Raw genomic sequence first — 22,379 nt, 5'->3', positions numbered from 1 at the left:
TAATTCTCGCAAGAAACGTCTGATTTTTTTTGCTCTTTCGACAGGTACGTTTATATAGATTCACGTGATATAGTCGACATTTGCTAATTTGGCCGCACTAGAATCTCAGACTTGGATGTTCTTCCATATCCGCTTTTCGCTAACATACCAAATTTCAAACATCGTCAGGAATAGCTTCCATACGCAGAACTTGAATTTGTTTAGTTTTTTTGGAAGATATTTTCAGATAGATTCATGAAATGTCCAGAAAAATATTTTCGTTTTTTCAATATGGGAGGAGTAGATTTTCAAATTCAACTACTTCTTAATTGTAATTATTTAACAGAGGTTTGTTAAATCGTTATCAGAATTTTCTTATTAGAAATGGTAGGTGTATTTGCTAGTTAAACTCGAATTTATCTTGACACAACAAGAAACAGTCACTACAAATGTACTTTCAGTCAATTTCGCATCAATTCAATATGAAGAGAGGCAGCGCAACTCAGAACTGAAACAACCTTCCAAAAATGAAGAGAAAAGAGAGTATTAACCCATTATAGAAGAGGAAGAAGAAGAAGAATTGAAGATTACTAAGAATCTTATTTAAAGATTATCAGTAATATTAACATCTCATTAACATCCCTTGCGTATATAAGAGGTCGCTCACATGCCTGGGTAAATCAATTTTCAGTAAAGACAGAAATTGAGCAAACTTAAGATACACATGTCTTCGTCAGGACAGCTGCAGAGTCTTGATTGTTTCATACGCCCACCTGTATCGAACATTAGTTACGTAAAATAGTAAGAACTAGATATCTCTATAAGAGTCGTGCATTTACAATATATACTAGGCATGGGATTGAAATACTTGCAAAATATAACAAAGTCGGGCTGAGCCATTAGCTCACTTCGTAATGAAACTAAAAAAAAAAAAGATCTGCTACAACTAAAATATTATCCTTTTAAGTGACAATTGCAATAATTCATGAGTTTTGAAAATGATGTTGTAAGCATTATTATATACTAAAAGTTACAATAGTCTAATAGCTTGGAATACCAAAAATATATCTGTCAGGATTTGCAAATATCTTTATATTCATTGAATGAGCAAATTTTCAAACCGCTCACAATAACAAAAACTAGACGCTTGGATAGCCCACTTTGAAAGCAAAGGGCTCAAATAATTATTAGACACTGTGCTTACTTCTATATTCCAAGCGGTACATTTAGTCACCATCTATTTAGTCACCTCATCTCAGATATTAAAAATTAGTTTGGAGCAACTGAAAGGAAATGCGAACCTTGTTGAACTGAAGGCTGTGTCATACCTTTTATCCCTCGTTCAGACGCTTTTCTCCTTTAGCGTCCTACACGCTTACGCTTTGTGACGTTGTCCCTGTCTCCCGACATAATATGCAACGATAGTTTCGGAGGGTTACCGCCAGACGTGCGATGGGATTGTAATGGACGGAAGTACCACACTGACATAGGCTTAGAAAAAAAAAACATTGTTCCTATATATTTAAAAAAAAAAATGTTTCCTCTAGCTACGAGTTTTTTTTTTTTGAACCAAACGCCTACCAAAAGCCTACAGACGATGAATATCAAAAAATTTGATGTAAACTGTGTATGATTTCTTTTTTTTTTCAATCAAGGAGCACACAATGCATATGATGCGACGATGAGTGTTTAAATCTCTCCTGTTTTTTACTAAACAAAGAACATGATTCAGCTGCATTGGAGAAACCGTCTAAGAAATTCTTATAAAAAGAATTGAATAAAAAAAAGACAAAGATCGCATTAACAATCAAGCATTTCCTTTGACCACACATAATAAATAATGCACCAGCATATCAATGTTTGATTTGCATATTTCCTATTGAAAAGTAATACAGCTCGGGCGATAACGAGCACACTCCTCCATTCATATTCTAATCACTAAAGGAACAAATGAGAAAAAAAAAAGAAGATAATAACTCAAATAAATATGAAGAGAAGACAAAAAATAAGCTTAAAAAACGAACTTACAAACGCTATATATATATATATATATATATATATATATGTATATATGTATATATATAACTGAAGTGTAATAGTTGATCTTTAATGATCGCCGTTGATAATGAAATGATGAGAATGAGTGACGTGTCACACAGTATGAAATCAAAAGATGACCAGACATGATATAATACAAGCGGGCTTGTGAAGACAAAATGAAAGCGAGACTTTAAGTGCTTGTAAAAAAACGCATTTTTTTAATGCCTTTTGTCTTGCAAGAGGGATAAATAACGCGATCATTTATAACTCGATGGGAGCTGTCAATAATAATTATATAAAAAATTACGCATTCTTTTCAATTACAAAAAAACGAAGATAAGGAATATTTCGTTCTTTTTACCCTCAAGTTAAAAATAATATTAATTAAAATCAATTCTATGAACAGACAATTTATGATATTTTTCATAATGAAATTATGCTTTAGAAAAAAAAAAATGAAAAGAAAAAAAGAAATCTAATGCATTCAAACAAGTGAGCATAGAGCTATTGCTTCACTGCGAATCTTCCTCATCCATCATATTAGGCATTTTAAGGGCATTGGAAGTCGCACTAAAAACAGTACAATTTTCTTTTTGAATCGATGACAAGTCGATACGAAATTTTCAGACACCATTGGTATCTAAGATACGTAACATGAGACCGGATTTTTTATCTACAAATGAACTTTTTATTGTACGATAAAAAACTTTGTATTCGAACTATTGCCTACGTCTAGCTATATATTTTTCGCACCTCTCTGTCAAGTTGTGGATGTCACGTCTTTGAAAGTTTTTCGTTTTCATCGAGTCGTTATTTTAACCTTTTTAAACAAACCAAAGTGTTGCTTAGCAATCACGTGAACCGCGGTTGCAACCAAGTGGTAGGACTCAAGCCTAGTAAGTAACACGCACTTATCCGTTAAGTACTTCCAACCTCGCAAAACGATTTTGCCGTAGGAATGAATGGATAAGTAAGAAGATTTCCTGAAATTTTTTTTTTATATTCTTGCCGTTTTCTGAATAGCAATTTGTTCAAGTAAATCTGAAGCCGTTAGTAAAGTTTGTTAATAACCGTTTCAGCAGACTCCTGGTCTCGCTAAGCACAAAATATGTGGGTGGTATGCCTTGATCTGCTCATTACATTTTGCAACCGGCGCTACACGGAACAAATCCGCTTTTCATTACGAGTAACAGTATGACGCAAAAGCGATTTCTTTTCATGTCGTCTAAGGAAATAATAAGACTGGCGGGGTATGTTTTCTTTCCAACTCAAAAGCCGACATGCCCAACACTGTTCGAAACTACTGTACTTGTATTGTTGTGAATTAAAAATGTTTGTCAGATGTCAATAAGATAAAATGGCAGCAATAACGCGGTTTGACAGTAACTGCACATTGACTAATAGGGCTAACTACGAGCAAATTCCGGTTTCATATTTATATTTACTTTCTTTATATATATATATATATATATATACTATGACTACATTAAGGGAGTGTTGTCTATTCTTGAAACATGATGATGAGGTGAGAAGTGAGGAGAGAGAAAAAGCCAGGATTAAGTAAGTGTTACGCCTTTCTCGACCAAAGTGAACACTACCACAGTTGAAGGTTGAACTTGCGAGCATTGAACTTGGTAGTCGCGACTCATTTTTTTGTATCATTAAATCACGGGCATTTTCATCATTTATTTTTAAGTGATTTTAAGTCGGCGTAAATCAAGTTTCGACTTTCTATTGTAATTTTTATCGGTTAAGAATTCAATTGAAAATTTCTTAACGGACCATTAGTTCTAGATCCAATTTGTTAACTATAGACAAGTTGAAGTTTATCGTTTCAGACTTAGCAAGCAGAAACAGCCTGCACAAACTCTATAGCAGATGAACGACTGTGAAATTGCAGAAATAGCCTCCACCACGTTACATGACATATATACACTTTATGTCGCTTTCATGTCTCCCGCACGGCTGTCGATACGGAAAGTGTTGAGCGATAAATTTAATACAATGTCGTTGTTTTCGATATACGGTAACGTTCCTTTCTGTAGAAAACTATTTAAAATTGTTCCCTTAAAGTATTTTTAAAAAATACCTCTTTGCTATGCATTTTATCCATATATATCATCTATAGTGCACTGAATTTGGAAATGCTTTGCCAATACCTGAATAACACTGCACTCGTTACACATACAAGCATTTTTGCTATGTCACATATTTCAGAGTTGTTCATTTTCTTAGTGAGAAGAGAAACACAACGTACGCCTTAAACATATTAATTAAAGGCATTACATAGCAATAGCTTCCAGTCTTAAGTGCACATGCGACGCACATGATTGTGCGGTTGTCGTTTTGTTGATTGCAACTTTTTGCAACTAATTTTTTTTGTACTGTTTTGCCAAAGCTTAGTAGTGATGAGAACATGAAAAACCTGTTGTAACCATTTAATGAATTGTCATTTTTAAATGTACCGAAGACCAGACCAAGATAAAACACCTTTTAAAGATTTACAAAAAGAAAAAGTAAATAAAAATAAATAAAGGAAAAAACAGAAAACCGATAAAAAAAAAAAAACAAAATACAAACAACTATTAAAAAGGACAACAAAAAAAGTCCCCCCTTTGTTTTTTGAGCAAATATGAAAACCAAAAACAACAAACGTAAATAAGAATTTAATATGACTTTTTTTTTTTTCTTCGCAAGCATAAAACATAAGGAAAAGAACAAAAAAAACAACGAAAACAAAATAAATATTTGTCTCTTGATGGTGAAAAAGGCAAACATGAACAACAATAACATTGCAAAAGAAAAAAAAAATAAAAATAAATCATATGTTAACATCATCAACTTCAGAGCAAAAGGCCTTCTATCCGCAAAAGAACTTTCATTGGCGGCAATGTCATCATCGCTTTCATCAACGTTACTATCGACTTTGCCAGCATCCTTAACCTGACTTTCAATGTTGTAAAGAGAAATTTTACATTATAACCTTTACACATTTGGCTTAAAAACAGGGAATTTTTTTTTTGGGTATAATTATGCATATATGTGTATGTATGTATGTATGTATGTATGTATGTATGCATGTATTCATACTTTTATTTCGACCTTTTTGGAATTATATAAAAAATTCCACACATCTGGCTTCACTTAAATAAAACTCCGTTTACCATGACGTTCTGTAATTCGTCAGTCTGTCGATTGACGTGTTGCTACAGTTGCTAAAAATCCCAAAGTAGATGAATGGGGTAATGTTTTCACAAAGGTATCTAAGATTTGCATTGTGCTTTCCTCTTAAAATGCTTACGCCCTACAACGTTTAACGTAGATCTTAGAGCATAAGTACGCAATACAAAGAAAAACACAAGAGGAGCCCACCTTTTCTTATCAGGGAATCGATTTAAGCTTGTCTATCCTTGTGTGTCTTGCTATCTTGTGCTTCACATAAAGGGGGCAATTTTTGAAATATTTTGAGCAGATTTGGATATCTTTGGATATTTGGAAACTAGATATCCGAAATTTAACCCAAAGCAAAGATCAATCTTCCATTTTTTTTTTTGTTACTTATTATTATTATTCAAAAGCTGAGAAGTATTTTTATTTTTCCTACTTTTTTTTTTCTTTAACAAATGTAAATTTAAATGAGTGAGTGACGATAAGTTGAGAGATATTGCGATATATCGGATGATTATCATCATGTTTATGGATTCAGAACAAAACTATACATGAAAAAGTAAGCATAAAACAAATACCTAAGTAAGACACAGATGCAACTGTTGTTTAAATTGTAGAAAGTTTACGTTCCTTGACGTGAAACTAGCCTCCTTAACGCAAAAAACCATAGCTAATTTAAGTTTCCAGATCGAGGAGAAGAAAGAACTCATTTTGCATACAGGGTGTTCCAAATTGCACTCAAAATTTGAATTAAATAGAAAAATCCAGTCATATTTTTCAAGACGCGTGTAGTTCCCGATTTATTTGCATAGACCTTTGACTTGAAAAAAACTCTGGTGGTGTTAACCCATTAAAACACGTTAAATCAACATTCCGGTCACATTATTATTGAAATATTGCTTAACAATGAAAACACGCTGCTCTCTAAACCTAAACGGTCAGTTGTTAAACTGTTTTCCTTCTGAGTTGCCTGTCGCATAAATAGCGGCACCTTCAAATCTTGCAGTCTATGGAAAGCTTTATTAATCTAAATAAAGAAGATTAATTATAACAGGGATTTACATCAGATGGGCGCGTTTAGAAAGTTAGTCATTATTTTCATGTATGAGTTAATTGCTCCTAATTCCTTAAGCATAATTTATCGTAAATTTAAACAAGATTATGGTTTATTAAAAGGGTTTTAAGTTTTTTCGTTTTTTGAAATGACTTCATCTAAAGGAAGTCTTTTCAATATTTATTTTTTATATGCTTCTGTTTTGTTTTATTTACATGTACATATATTTATCGATCCGGTTACATGTTTTTTAATTGCAACAATTGCTTATGTTATGACATCAAATATTAATCGAATTTTATTACATTTCCTCTTTCATTTCATTGTCCTTTTTAGCCAGTCAGTCGTTTCAAGCCAAATCCATTCAAAAGAGGCACAAATCATTTTATTTTTTTCCTTTTGTCTTTTTGTTGTTGTAAGGCTTTTGCATTGAAAATATCTTAAAGCGATACGAAGAAGATGCGAGAAATGCGTATTTGTATTGCTACCGTTGGGCTCTGTGAGAAAAATGTTTCAGTCTTTTCTTCACAGAGATTCACATTGTGTTGTAAAATGAAAACGACTGCTGCGTATGTGTAAATAGTCTGACCATTTATTTTTTAAAACTCCTTAATGTGTGTTTTTACTTTTTTTCTTCAACACAACGCATAGCAATTTCGAAATGAATGTAAAGATGGAATTATTATTTCTTATGCAACACCCAGAAATAGTTTATCAAGATTTCTTTAAAGCACACTTGGGCATGGTTGACTAGTTTGAATCGATGGCTGTCTTTTGAAATCGTTGTAAGATCGATTAAAAATAGAGGAGAGAGACAGAAAATGTACTCAACGATGGATTACCAAACCTGCTACTAGGCTAGAAAGAACTCGGTGTTGGCACAAGTACAACTGAACTGGAAGGCGAGGTTTCAAATTATTATATATCTAGCCACTTGGTTGTTCCGCATCAAGTTTAACTTCTTCAAAATGGGTAATCAGAATGCATAGAGCCTCTTACTACGGTAAGGTAGGGATGGCCAACTTAATCGCTTGCTATATTTGATAGCAACAGCTAAGGGAATTCGTAAGCGAACTTTGTGAACAGCTTTTCGGGGAATCACCTGAATTCACAGAAGTGCAAGAGATTTTTAAAAGAAGAATGATTATCACAAAAGAGATAGAAAGATGCAGTCAACTGTAGGCATTAGCTCTCCTGAGTTGAAGGCAATTGTATATTAATAATGCTTCACGGAATGTCTTAGTAATAAGAGAAGCAAACCTTTTCAAACACCTTAGTAAAGGCCATAAAATTAAATGCAGTAATTAAAAGCATAAGCTTAAGGACTAATATTGCTATGTTGAAGAGAGACTGTAAACCGAAGAAATTTACAAATTATTTGTTATGTTGACAATGATTACTCATTAACGAAGAAAGCAAGTCTTTTTTTCTAACATTCGGTTGAGTTGCTGCTTTAACTGGTTTGGAGGAAAGCAAACGCACGAAATGAAACGTGTAATGATTTGGCGAAAGAAAGAGTGTTCGCAGAACCAATGCCTATGCGAAAGCATGGTAATGTCTGCTCTTGCAAGCTCTGTTTTATTCCTTCGTGTACCTTTTTAGTATTGAGTTAGGCCATTTTCCTTTAGGGTTAGTCGTTGTCGTAAAATCTTAAAAGCGAACGTAAAATCACTTTGTCAGGAGAAACATATTTCAACTATTAGCATTTAGCTAATAAAAAGTTCGCGAGAACATGAGCACGCGACTCCTGTTCGTTTTCTAATTCGCAATAAGTGGGAAAAAAGGTTTGTACGCTTCTATAAACGAAAAATAAAACTTTCTTAGAGTGTCGATTGAACTGACAGAATCGTTCGAAAGAAGGTGCAAATAAAGATAAGTAAAAGCACTGCCAGCCCTGTATGACGACTGCATCTTATGTGTCATGGCCCACAAGCACTTAATAAGAAGTGAACTGAGCGGTGAATAAAGCATGTGGAAGACAAATGATGATTGATAAGGCTGGGGAGGCTGGAAAGGAATATATAGGTATGTGCAGAAGTGCGGCTGAACTAGAAATTGGAATTTCAAACTAATGATTAAATCCATATTCCTGGGTATACAGTACATAGTTAATTGAATCAATTAGGTTTTAATTAATGAAAGAAAGGGGTAAAGAATGTTCCTCAACTTTTTAATAGTTTTTAAAAGAAAGTAATTGATCCCTGTAAAGGGTGTAAAGCGATTCGGTTTAAGTTTGCTTTTTGCATTCTCTTATTGCAGTTGCTTTCTTCTATTCTTTTGCAGGCGTAACGAATCTATATTCTGATCTTATGAGTAAATTATGACGGCTATAGTATCAGGGCGGAGTTTTTTTTTTTTTTTTTTGCATTTACGTTAAAAATGTTGAAAAACTTATATGAAAATATGAATATATAAGAAAAAAAAAAAAAATGAAAGAAATAAATAAATCATATATGTATATATCTATATAGAAAAAAACATGTGAAAATCTTTTCCTTTAAGAAACGGCTGCCTTTTCCTCAACTTCTAACTGAAGTAACTCAGCATTAACATGAAGCATACAAATTTGTTTAAACTTCACCTACACACAGTTTATGCTTAAGCATAACATGCAAATTTTTGCCTTTAACAAATTATTACATTTAAACTTGCAACAACAACAACCAGAGCAACATGTTGGTGAAAAAACCTTAAGGTTTCAGAGATTGCGGCATATTTTACAAGATTTTTTTTTTTTTCGTTTTTTTCTGTAAGCCTACGCTTTAAAAGCGTAAAACATTTGTTACACCTTTTAGAAGAAAATTTAAGCAAAAATAACAAAAAGAAATCAAAGCAAAATTGAAAAAAAACTCTATGCAAACATGAAAAAAAAAAAACAAGGAAAACATCTAACAACTCTAACTAAATGGCACGCAATTTTTACTTAACAAGTACACACTTGTGTATGCATTTACTAAAAGTAGTAAATTATAGCGACACAGCGCAGTTGGCCCGTTTGTAATGTTTAGAGAACTTTCATGAAAAAATGGTATAAATGTAGCATAAGGTGAAAATATCGCACAATCTTTAGTTTATTCGCAATAGTAAGGTTGCTTCTATCTACACCGTATACACACGCATTCATATAAAATTAAACGAAAGATATGCGTATGTTTTTTTTGAGAGCGAAATGTTGCACATGTAGTTATCAGACACTTGACATCTAATGTCACGCACAAGTATTAAATTTAAATATGGGCAGGAGAACAATAAACAGGATCTATAAACAAGCAAAACAATCACCTGAGCTGGTGAAAATAATAAAATCATAAAAGAAAACAAAAAAAAAAAAAAAAGACAACAACAAAAAAAGAACGAGACTCTAAAGACAACAAGAAAAATAGTTGAAATCATAACAGGTTGCAATATGTATGTGTGTGTGTGTGTGTGTGTATGCTTGTGTGTCGATGCAAGTGATATTATGATGATGACGGTGATAGCTGTAAAAGCTGTAAATGTTGTCAGCAGACGGTATCGTGTTTGTTTTTGTAGAGTAGCAAGTATGAGCAGAGTAAATTGTTTGCTATAAAAATGTTATAAATCATATGCAAACCTATCAAGGAAAAGTAATCGTCGAACCGTAAATACAAACAAATAAATGTCAACATCAAGCAAATACGTTGATATCATTTTTATGCAGAATATCTTATACTTTGATCTCCTTTCGAGCGCAATATTGTGCTGATCACTTTTCTCCTTTTAATAGCTGATAAGCTCTAAAGTGAAAGAAATCACCAAAAAGAAGAAGAAGAAAATATTCATTTTAGCTTTAAACTCGACTCGGTATTCTACGCTTAAGTTTTATGTCTTTTATTGTATCGTTGTTATATCGTTGCAGCTAAGCCAAACTAAAAAGAATATTGTGTTCTTGGGTTTGGGGCAGCAAACCGAACCGAACTAAGCAGCAAAGAACAACCAGTTATTTCGTTTTCACGTAATTTGTGTTAAGTGCATTTGGTGGAAAACGACACTAAACGCAACATCGGCAACGACAAAAAGAAAACGGACTCCTCGAGAATTGTGATATGAGAGAGAATTCTTGTGACGGCGAACTATCTAAAATCTTCATTACCTTTAAAAGGTTTTCTTATTTATTTTTATTTTTTTTTTTTTAAGTTTTTTTTTTTTGTATTTAAAGATATGCTTAAGTGTTGCTGAATAAAACAAAAAGGTGTTAGAGAGGCAAGAACGCAAAGATCGAATAAAGAATAGTTAAAGCAAATGAAATTCAAAGTTTTATTTATTTTATAAAAGTTAAGATAAATTCACAAAAACACCGAAGCCTATTATAAAAAGGCGCTTATATTAAGTGCATGATTTACTAGCAGTGTGCTGAAACGATATCTTCTTATCTTTTCTCATTTCACAAACTCTTTTTCAACAAAAGTTAGTTAATTTAAAAAAAAAAATGTTTATTTCAATGGAACTAAATGCATAAAAAAGCGGACAAGCCGATGATAACAATAAGAATCGAAATCTATCTAAGCTTAGTACATAATGGAATACCTTGGTTGCTTTCGTGACTGAAGAGGTTTGAGATACATCTTATCTTGTACTCCTTACATCAAATAAACAGTAAAGATACAAATAACCGAAAATGAATGAATACTTTAATCTTTTCCACATCAACGTCGGCTTTGTGACGATGTCGCATTTCTTACATTAACTCCTATTGCGGGCTGATATTCTAAATAATTAACTTTTTTTTCATTTATACTTTTGTTGGAAACGAATTTGGAATCGACAGGTAAAGAGTAAGTCGTCAGAAGTGCAAAGCAAAAATCAGTCGTTAAAGCTCGATGAAAGGATAAGAAAGCACTAATAAATTCCCTTAATTCTCACTTCTATTAAGTTTTTACGCTTTTAAACAAAAAAAAAAAAGAATAATTGTTGGCGGTCTTGTATTTATAAAAGAACAAATAAGGAAACTATAACGGGCCACGAAATCATTATTAACCACCCTATGTCACCCTACACTTATTTGTACAACGAATTTTTGAAATACGGCGTTTTATGAGAAGTGATCGAAAAAGCGGCCCAATCCGAACCGTTTGCAATAGCTTTCATCTTTGGACCAAAGATCTTTCAATTCTACCAAATCTTATCAAAATATCTCAAGAGTTGGGTGCTGCAGGCTAAACATAAGAAAACAAGATGGATAGAAAGAAGGGCAGAGAAGTTTAGGTTTAGGGTTTATCTCAATTCTTTCTGGGTGATGCTTACATGCGCGTAAACTTAATATACCATTGTAACGCAGATGGTGTAGAGTGTAAGGAATGTATAGCGAAAAACAGGGCTCTTCATTAAGCCACTAGTTCACAAGGCGCATGAGAACGATAAGAAAATTGAATAAACTCCTTCCACATAATTTCCTAATCATCTCAGAACGCTCAACCTTCGCAGCCTTTCAATGTTGCCATTGATTATAGCCATTCAAACAATATGCTTATAAATCATATTTTACCTTCGTATGGCATCGTTTCAGCTTCATCTTCGCCATTGAAATCACAGCAAGCAGTAGATTTAACATTTTTTTTTTTGTTTCTTTTTTGACTTAGCCAAAAAGGACATCATTGTTCTGGCCAATAGAGCTCTAAGCCATGCAGGCATTCTGTTGTGTGTATGTAATATAATTCATAGGAAGATCTTTAAATTCTTTTTATACCCTATACCAGTTTGTGTAAATGTATGCAACACTCCAGAATAAGTTCACATAGACTCACTCGACTTTAATTGGACCGGTCAGCTCGGAAACGCTTTTTGGAACGATTTAAGCTTGTATGCCCGCCTTAGTTTCTTCTATAAAATTTGACACAGCGCCGTGTGTTAGCCCATGAATGAACATTATAGATAATGCTTCTAATCGGGTCACTTTTTCGAGCACTTCCCACAAAGCGCCTTGTTTCGAAGAATCCTCCTAAGAATAGTTGTAGGGCATTGTAGGGTATATTATGGTGGACAGCGGTTCACGGTATAGTCCTTTCACTTCTTTTTGTTTGTTTTTAATTAATTTTTAGGGTTACTTTTAGCCATTCATTTAGAATCTTAAAAATTTAATTATGCTATCAAAGACTAGTACACCGATTAATAATTCCCGCGACTAAGTAGGGAAAAAACCTTTTCTTTTACATAATTCTTTCAAAAGTGATAAAAATCAGCTCCAAGTCTCCTTAATATTTTGTCGCATTTTTTACGGAAATATTTCCGAAGACCCTCAAAACACGCTCAGCTTTCCGCAATGACCTCGTCGTTGTTTCCTTGAAGCATCTTTTCTGCACCTATTTTTTCTTTTACTAAAAGGTATTGTAAGTGAAAAATCTTTAGTAGGGCATAGTTGAAGCAAACTTTAGCGCTACTAACAATAGGAATAATCAGTGAGTTCGCTTGTTCTCAATCGGTGCATTCTTAAGCATACTTTAAAAATTTTGTTCGTAAATGATGTGAAAAGAAAGAATTGAAAGATTAGCGTCGATACGCTTTCTTTCACGGTTGCTGTTCCTTCTCCCTCCTTCTCTCTTTATCTGCCTCATCCACCCTCGCAGACACTTTGTGACATTACAAGTGTTTTGAACTCGTTTAAAATATCGGTTTGTACTCCTAACTTGAAAGTGATCTCCCTTATATGTTGCGAGTCAACTGGACACATTACTGATCTATATGAGTACTAGACTATGGAATAATTTGCAATACATTTTCGAATGAAAGTTATAATGACAAAAAATAAAAACAATTCTTAATCGAAAGATGAGAGGATAGAAAAGGAGAAAGAGAGAGTAAGCAAGAGCCTTTTTCAAAAGCATATTTAATCCTGACATTGATAACGCTGTCAAAGTTCTATATATAGAATTTTGTTGATAAGCATGAGATTTTTACTTAATTGAACTGCGACCGTTTGTGTAAACCAAAGATCTGAAATTTGAGAGAGAAAATCTTCATGTCAGTCATGCATGTACATTGCTTAAAATCGGATTACCGTCTGAAGTTCACCGTTAACAGCAACCATATACGTTTCTTTGATATCGCGGGCATGGAAGAGTTTCCTTTCAGTTTCCTCTTGGATAACAACGCATCTCCCTAATTACGAAAAGTTGTAAATCTTTTCTTTTAATGCATAATTTCGAACGGTCTTTAAAAAAACCTGAAGATAAAACGAAACGAATGCATTGAATGGCAACACGTTTTACTAGATAATTACTTTTTGAAATAAAATGGAAAATGTGAAGGAGAAAGAATGTAGAAATGATTTAAAACTTGAGAATTTAACGCACGTGAAAGCATTTAAGCATATTTAACGCCACCACATGCAATCTTTAACAGCACACGACGACACATGCAAGCGCATTGCCGAAAAAAAGGAAAAAATATCACCAAAGAAATGATGAGAATCTTCTTAGCAATACTATCAACAAATAAAAGCAAAAACAAAAAAAAGATAAAAGGTTGTTGACGGAAGGAGAGTAAACTGCAGCAGCCTTATAACCTTTAGAAGGGTTGTTGTTCGCAACATTGAGGGTGACCGCTGTTTTTCTGTTCTTTTTGACAAATGTTACATTTATTTAAAGTGTGCAGAAAAACGAGAGGAGGGAGCTAAAGGAAGGTGTATGCTTGCGTGTGTCTCATAATCGTTACTATGGCTATGTGTAAGAATACATAAGCATAAGCAGGAATAAAGGGTAATGTCACCCTAGAGACCATTTACATTTTACTACTTGAACGTTGGTTAACATGTGAGGGATTTTTAAAGAGCCAATAAATCATTTTACAAAATATGCAGTTTCGTTTCGTTAGAACGATAATGTTAGCTTATGAAATATGTCTTAAAAAAAAAAAAAAAAAAAAAAAAAATCTGTGCAATTTTGGATATGATTTCAAGTGGGCTTTTTTTCTTTTTTTGCTACTTAATGACCAGTCTCTCAAACAATGAATGCAATTTCTTTGTGGCATTCTTTATAGATGCATACATACATACATACATACGTACATAGATATACATACATACACATATACATATATACATATACGTATGTATACATATCTTGGCGTTCGTTTGCCTTAACAGCAACAATGGTCTTTTTTCTTATTATAGGTCACCAGACAGCCTCCGGTTTTTTGTACATATTTTTTTTTTTCTCTTCTTTTTACTGCTGAACAGCAAGTACTTGAAATTTTTGTTGTTATGTCTTTTTATTTATTTATTTATTTTTTTTTTTATTTGAAATTTTATTGAAACAATTTTTTTGCTCTTTGTTTTCCTTTTTTTGCCAAGTTACTTGTACTCCACTTCGTGTTAACTGCTATTGCAAGCTTTGGTTTTCAGTTATTTCTTAGAAGAAAACCATATCCATAGTTACAATAGGAAACCATTTGCCTACCATTCACACATTTATGCTTACGCTTAGGTGTGACGCTTAGATTTCAAGTCCACATTGCAAACAATAGCCATAAGTTACTATTTGAAATTTTTCTTCGTGCTTTTCTTTCTTAAAAAAACACTATGGTTTTAGGAGTATTTTTTTTTTTTTTTTTTACATGAATATTATTTCAATTACAGTGGTTTGCATGCGCATACGTATATGCTTACAATACAGTGTTCATAGAAAATATTCGAAAGAATCAGGTCAATGGTTTTTAGGAAAAGTGAGAGAGAGAGAGAGAGAAAACAATGATATAAAACATATTGTTGAAAGAAATTCAACCGAGATCACCACAAATATTTCAAAGTACTTTCTAAAATCTTTTGTAATCGAAGAGAAAATGTAATTAATTTTTTTTGTTATTGTGAAACCGAATAATATATATAACCGGAAATATGTTTCGCATTTCTCAATCACAAGCGCAGCATTGCTTCGAAACATTCAATCGTTTCAAATATCATACCCGAAAGGCGAGACAATTTGATTGGACCTATGGGATATAAAGTTAGTTAAGCTCAAGCTTACATTATTATGCATCATTTCTCGCTCTTCTGCTAGTTTTGTCTTGACTTTACCATCTAAAATGCAGGAGCTTATCTCTCAAAAAAGGCACTTTTTTGATGGAATGGAAAATTTGAGCAATCACATGGCATCATATTATCTTTCAACAACGAAAAACACTAAAGTGAGCCACATCCCACGATTAAATATCCTATGTTACCTTAATGACTGTTCAAAATAAGGCGTTATAAGGGAAATGATCGAAAAGTTGGTCCGATGCGAACGATTTTCAATAGCGTTCGTCCTTGGGCCAAGACGCATCACTGTAATGCATTTCATCCAAATATCCCAAAAACACAGCCTCTCGTTTGAATACAACCTAACAAGACGGACAGACGGACGGTTACGCAAAAGTGTTTCTAGAAAGGATTCCGAATCGATCGGTATGATACAAGGTGTGCCTATCTCAAATGCTTCTGCATCCCTGCACCACAAGTGGAGTAGGATGTAAAATTGAACCTTTGAGAAAATCATTAAGCGACAATGCAATGAGTAGAAGTATTCTTTTCAATTGATACTTGCTCAACGGGGAAACTGCTAGAAAACGAGCTGAACACGATGAGTGTAACTCAATCGTAGTAATTTCTACCCGATGGAAAAAATAAAACCAAATCGAAGACCTATTAAGATGAGAAATCTTTTTGATCAAAGCAAACTAGCGCATCTCATAAATTGCTTTTATTAAGAAGTTAGACATATGCTAAAGCACGGTACGATTTTTAAATGGAAAATCTTTGCTAATATTTAACGCACTAATAGATTATTAAATATTGTCTGAAAATTTTATTCATCCTGCAAAACCTATGTATAAATTATTTTACAAGTTATCTGAACCATAGATAAACTACACTAAGTAATTCCACATCTAAATTAAACCACAACCTGTCATATCGTATCATCCTACAACATGTCAAATCATAACGGTAAGTAATAACTATTAATATCGTCGTATAATGAAGAACATTTAATTGCTTTATTAAATTTTGATTTGTCGAAAAAAAAAAAAAAATGACTCACTTACTTACTATGGTATATTATTAAATAAACTAAGTTAATAACTTTACAATTTCAGTTAATTAGAATAATTTCAAGCAATGGTTTTGATTATTGCTTTAAAAGATCGCAATATGAATGATAGCAAATAAATTATTCGGCAAGTCTAAACTCACTACTTCTTAAGATCAATCGACAATCCACACTTTTACTCGATGTCGGCAACTATAGATCGGCCTTACATTGATACTGCTACATAACGAATCTAATCATAGCTGCACAAATATAACAAGTGAGCATGTTAACTCCTGCTTAGGTATTGCTTCTAATCCTCTAAGAGATATGGCGTTTTTAAATTAATTAACGTATGAACTACGAAGTTATCTCTTTGTCTTGAACTTTTTTAAAATTTATTACAATTTGTTTATAACGATCAGGCAGTCATTGGGACTTTTAATAAAAGATGTGAAAATATATTTGCAACTAACTAGCAAAGACACTTATCAAACTACTTAACAGATCTATGTAACACTTTCACGGAGTGACGTTCGATATGGCTGGATTTGGAAGCCACGAATAGTAAGATAAATTCGGAACAAAGTATAGTCGGATTTGGAAGCCTATGGATAGCTCGTAAATCTATATCGAATCGACCAAAGAAATTCGAACTTTTCCTTCTAAACAACTATTTTTTAAAAATTTTTTGAAATTTGATAATTTAACAACATACTGCTATGCCGAAATAACTAAATTTGGGACTCTAGCATGACAATACTCTTACTATTATTATTATTAAAAGTGGTTCCGATTAGAAAACTTTGAATCTTTTATATCGTTCGAAAGGTATTTTCATGCAGATTGACGTCATATACGGGGAATATAGGCTTTCGCTTTTTCAATCTTATATTTGAAGTGGTACAAAAATTATTTTATTTATCAAAAATCCCAAGTAATTAATATGAAAAGATGTTATGTTTATAGTAGTTTATGCAAAATTCTGTAAATGTTATGTTTTTACTATATTTTGATTTAAGTCCTCTCGGTACTTAGTATAACAGAACCCTATTAATGGCTTAACAGAGCACTGTTGAATTTTTTTGTATCTTATCTTTTTGAGTTATATTTAATTATACACACACACACACACACACAAAGCCTTCTTTCAATACATATTTTTAGTGAAAGCTACTCACTCCTAGCACTAGATTTGAAAAATTTATGCAAATTTCTTTAAACGCATATGAACCTAATGTTCTCATAAATTTATTAATTTTACGCTCTTGAATAATAATTGTTTTTGTATTTCTTCAATATTTTTATTTCATTGGTATCAATTTCCACATCCTTAACTAGTTCTTCTTCTCTTTATTTACCTTTCGACAAACAAACTTTACTTACTTTCTTCACGCCTTTGGCTTCCATTACACACAACATTTAACGAAGAAATTTGAGACTGAACAGAAAATATTATCATTATTATTATTATTATTATTATTATAAACATAATTTTTTTTTGTAACTATCGACGAACCCATAATCATTTGTTATGCTTGATTAAAGGAAAAATTTGTTTAAAACTATTTCCTACAGTTTACCCAGAGATCATATTACGCTCATAAGCGGTTACTATATATGCAAAGGCACAACTAAATAAATTAATAATTATCTTCCTTTTTTTTATTTTATTTGAAATTTAATGTTGATTTCTATAGTGTTGTATTTAAACACAGCTCGCTTTCGTAGGGAATTTTAAAGGAAACATTCCAGAATTAAAATTAATGATTTTCAAATGTATTTTGAATGCTTTCGCTGTCAAATAAATTAAATCGGAGCAAATCAAGTTTAGCTGGGAGCATAGCTTAATACCAACCAATGCAGCTATTTATCAAGAGAACGAAATTGTGCCAAGTACGTTTACTTAGTTGTGTGTCACTTGTTTTGCAACAAAGTTTCAGAGTTTTTAACACACAGGCTGCTAACTTTATTTATATTTCATTCAAAATTGAGATGTGGCCATGAAATTCCCGCAATCTTTTTCATAATCGTGATAATCGTTCTATATTAAACAACATTTGAAAGAAAGCTTGACATTTTGACAAATGTCGATACTAAATGAAAACTTTTATAAACAGTTACCTTCTAGCTGATCGTCTCACCATCACACCACACTACACTACCACACACAGCTAAGGCAAACTCAGGCGCTTCCCCTATTTTATAATTTGGTTACGTTACATTTGATCAACTAGTATTAAAGCAAGTAAACACGCAAAAGTAGACCGAGGCCCACAATTAAATACCATGCACGACCCGACAGTTATTTGTGCAGCAACTTGTCAAACTAAATAGTTTTATCTGAGGTAATCGAAGAGATGATAATGGGCCTCGTTGAGCCAAAACACTTTACTGCACCAAATTTTATCGCAATGTTCCAAAAATGCCGATTGTAGGTTGAATGCAAGATTGCAAGACGGGCAGGTGGACGGACAAGCTCAAATCGATTCAGAAGGTGATTCTTAATCGCTGAGCTTTCTCTGCCTGTTTTTTTCCTTTTCTTTTGCTCTCTTTCTGTGACTGTTTCATAATTGCTTTGTTACTCTTATCTTAGCACATGCTTTCTGTTCACAATTGATATGTTTGCAGGAACTTGGCATCATTAACACAGTCATATAGAATGGAAGCAATTGATTTGATTCTGTACAGCACTTCATTCCTGCTATGATTTCTATGAAAAGCGTCTCTTAATTCTGGCTTAAATACCATCAGGATCATCGAAAATCAATTAAGTAACGGTCAAGGTGCACATAAGCTTAGAATCGCTTAAGTAACTACTGTCTGCCATTCAGAATCGGAGCAAAGTGATGTTGTAATCGGGATAGGATACATATGTTCAAACGATAAGGATAACACATTCTTGCCAAGAGGAATTTAAGTTTTCACTCCATTACCACATATTGCAAATCTATTACGCAAGTCAATCATTACTAATACACTATACTATGTAACATATCACTCAATAAGCTCATAGGATGACATGTAGATGTTGCCAATATTGAATCCATACAATTTGAGAATAGATTGAGGATATGTCAAAATTTCACGATATGCAGTTGGCTTTGTAAAACAAGGGAAGGGTTCGAGTTTCATGTGTAGCGTTACTACAACAATGGTAAGTCATAAACTAGTGGTCGGAATATTACGAAATTTTGACACATCTTGCATGATGTAAAAATCATATGGATTCGTCAATATACATCCACATTAGTATGTCATCCTACGAACTTATTAAGCGATGTGTAACCGTTTGGCATAGGCATATGAAGACATGCTGAATGATTGCTTGATGTCTATAAATTCGTTAAATCTTAAATGATACATACATCTTTATTATAACCTCTAAGGTAGATAATAATTACATACCCTAAGCCCTCTGGCTTTATATATAATTACAATAATAATAAACGAAATAAAACGAAAATGAAATCTGATATTTTTCAAGGTCTCTTTCATAGCCTTGAAGTTATTATGTACAATCGGTAATTAAAGAATTCCTCAGTAATTCTGAGATCTTCCTTTTATAGAAAAGGAAAATGGTGGAGGAGGAAAATCTCTTGCAACCGGAAAATACTCCTTAAGTTGTTTAGATTTTAAAATTTTGCAGTAATGTTTGCATCTTTTTCTTTGATAGCTTCAGAATAGTCCTAAAGTTGTGGCATGTAATTCAAAAGTGTATTTGCCCCTGTAAATCTATATTGTCACATTGACACGCCTTCCTTGGAACACTTACACCAAACACTGAACACAAAATTGCGATTATGTTACCTTAGCATTTTTGGCGTTTAGAGAAGTATTACTATTTTCAAAGGAAATTCTTCTGCCTTTTTGTCATAGTTAAAGAGAGAAACGACTTTTCTTCACACATGCACATTTCTACATGGGACGAAAAACAATGAATAATAGGAACTTTTAAATGTCGCTTGAATTATTGCTTTACTGAACTGCTGCTTTAAGTAAAGTAGATTTTAAAGCTTCATATTGAACAAACGAGTCATAAGGAAGCCGCAAAATGTATTACGCTTGTGTTTTAGAAATATATTTTTGAAATGATTCACCGAATCGCAAGAAGGTATAATGTATAATCGAGAACCATTATAAAAAGAATCTGGAAAAATTCTACCAGTTCCAAGACAGTTCCAAGTGTGAGTCGCAATGCGGTGAAAGATAGATCGTAAACAATAGTATGCCGTTCTTATTCTCGAAAGCTTTAGAAAAGCAAAGTAAACACCGCACTCAATTTGCTTCCGCTTTAGTATCCAATTGAGAGAAAAGCATCTGTTGCAAGTTAATTTACCACAATAACAAGTCGTTACAACTTAGTTATCAAAAACGGTTTAGTTATCACTTACACTTCTTATTTTACCGTTACTTAAGAAATTTAAACATAATTAGCTTTCAAGTGAGCTCGGCATGCCGGTAAAGGTTGTTAAATGTCGTTTCACTTAAAAATATTTTTTAGACCGCTTCTAATCTTAACATTGGGCTCCGTATAATAAAGCTATGTCGCGATTAGTCTCCATTGAACAATGGTCCAGAGACCATGTGCTTCGATCACTTGGTTTCCTTCGTAGCAGTTTTATGTTGGCTGAATAGATAATCATTTCAAAAACAAATCTTGCTTTGTTTACCTACGAAGGTGAAGTGAAATCCTTTAGTCTTTTTGCTACCTTATGTAAGTAGATTGGTACTTTTCGTCTTACCTTCCAGTAGCCAAACTTTCGCATGCTTGCACCGATTTAGGTATTCACCTCCAACTCGGAACTATACCGACTGCGATTGTACGTTTGTGCTAACAAAGCACATGCCTTTTTTCCTCTTTTATACTTCCTCTTACCTACTTATTTACACATAGGTGGTGCACTTATCAATCAAGCGTAATTTTGAAAATACCTGCTCAAGTTTGGTAAGTTGATCGAAATATTCCGGAGGCTTAATGCGAGACATTCTTGTGTTGTTGATGAGAAACCGCTTAACCACATGCATTGATCGTGGATCTTCTGATTAAAGCACGAAGTTTTTAAAAAATTAAAAAAAAAAATCATTATGCAACGCTCAATATCCATTTCGCAGTGCTCGATTAAGCTGTTGATTATATTGATTATATTGAGAGATAAACTAAGCGAGGCCGCTATATAATCATCATGATATCATTTTCATTGGATTTTCGTTAGACTGTCGTTTAAAATACTGTAGCGACTCAATTCTGTAATCAAAAGATGAACGTTAAACCAATAATACAAATACTTGAGCTGAAGTTCCGGTTAACATTTTCCCTTTCAACGTAATTACGCATCTTAAACGAAACTCTAAATATGACCGAAAATCACTTTTAAATGTTAAGCCAATTTGTTTTCTTAAAATTTGACAAAAGCTTTTGTCTCCGCGCACTCAGGGAGCGATTGATGTTTTCCCTCTTTCCTCTTTTCATTGAAGAAAATTAAAAACTTCCTTTACTACTTGTGAACTATTAACCCTAACAGTACTTTGATGCCTAATTACATGTTATAGCTTTATGTGCGTATTTCTGTTTGTATGTAAAAGAACGCTATTGTGTGCAAATGAGTATTCATGTTTGAGTGTTTGCATATCTATAGACGATCACTGATATTTTATACTTTCTTCCTTTATTTCCTTTGTAAATTTATTTATTTAATTTTTTTTTTTTTTTTTTTTTGTGTTTGTCTTAGGCCACATAAATTCCATTTCGTTTACTTACCCTTAAGGGCTGCGACTATTTTTAATCCATTTAATCCATTGTCGGATAATAAAAATACCAACAACGAAAGCGACAAGCATAGCACCGATGAAGACGAAAAATATGTGAACGGCATTAGTGAAGTAGAAGAATAAGAAGTCGAAATAGACATTCTGCCAAAGCGCGAACGCTGATGCTTTCCACTTTTGTTATTGTAATACTTAGATATGCCATACGTGTTTGTTAATGCATGTGCTGTTGTTTTTACTACTGCGGTATTAGCCGCGTCATGTTTTATACTATTGTCGTTGTTGTTAATTTCATGTTTATATTTATCCAAATGCATTAAGTTAAGCATTTTATGTTTGCTTTTGTATTT

At 33.0% G+C, this 22,379-nt stretch overlaps 1 protein-coding gene across 1 annotated transcript in view; it reads right to left on the bottom strand.

The window, feature by feature from the left end:
* Positions 1–22,095, bottom strand: part of LOC119635242 (protein sax-3) — an 85,449-nt gene extending 63,354 nt beyond the window's left edge. The window contains exon 1 of the mRNA XM_038029925.1: positions 22,022–22,095. The gene's annotated coding sequence lies outside the window, so the exon portion shown is untranslated. The remainder of the gene's footprint in view (positions 1–22,021) is intronic.
* Between the last annotated feature and the right edge of the window lie 284 nt (positions 22,096–22,379).

Source organism: Glossina fuscipes, unplaced genomic scaffold (genome assembly GCF_014805625.2).
Source record: "Glossina fuscipes isolate IAEA_lab_2018 unplaced genomic scaffold, Yale_Gfus_2 26, whole genome shotgun sequence".
NCBI classification, from domain to species: domain Eukaryota; kingdom Metazoa; phylum Arthropoda; class Insecta; order Diptera; family Glossinidae; genus Glossina; species Glossina fuscipes.
The sequence above is the reverse complement of the archived record's forward strand: the minus strand, read 5'-3'. Positions and strand labels throughout refer to the sequence as shown.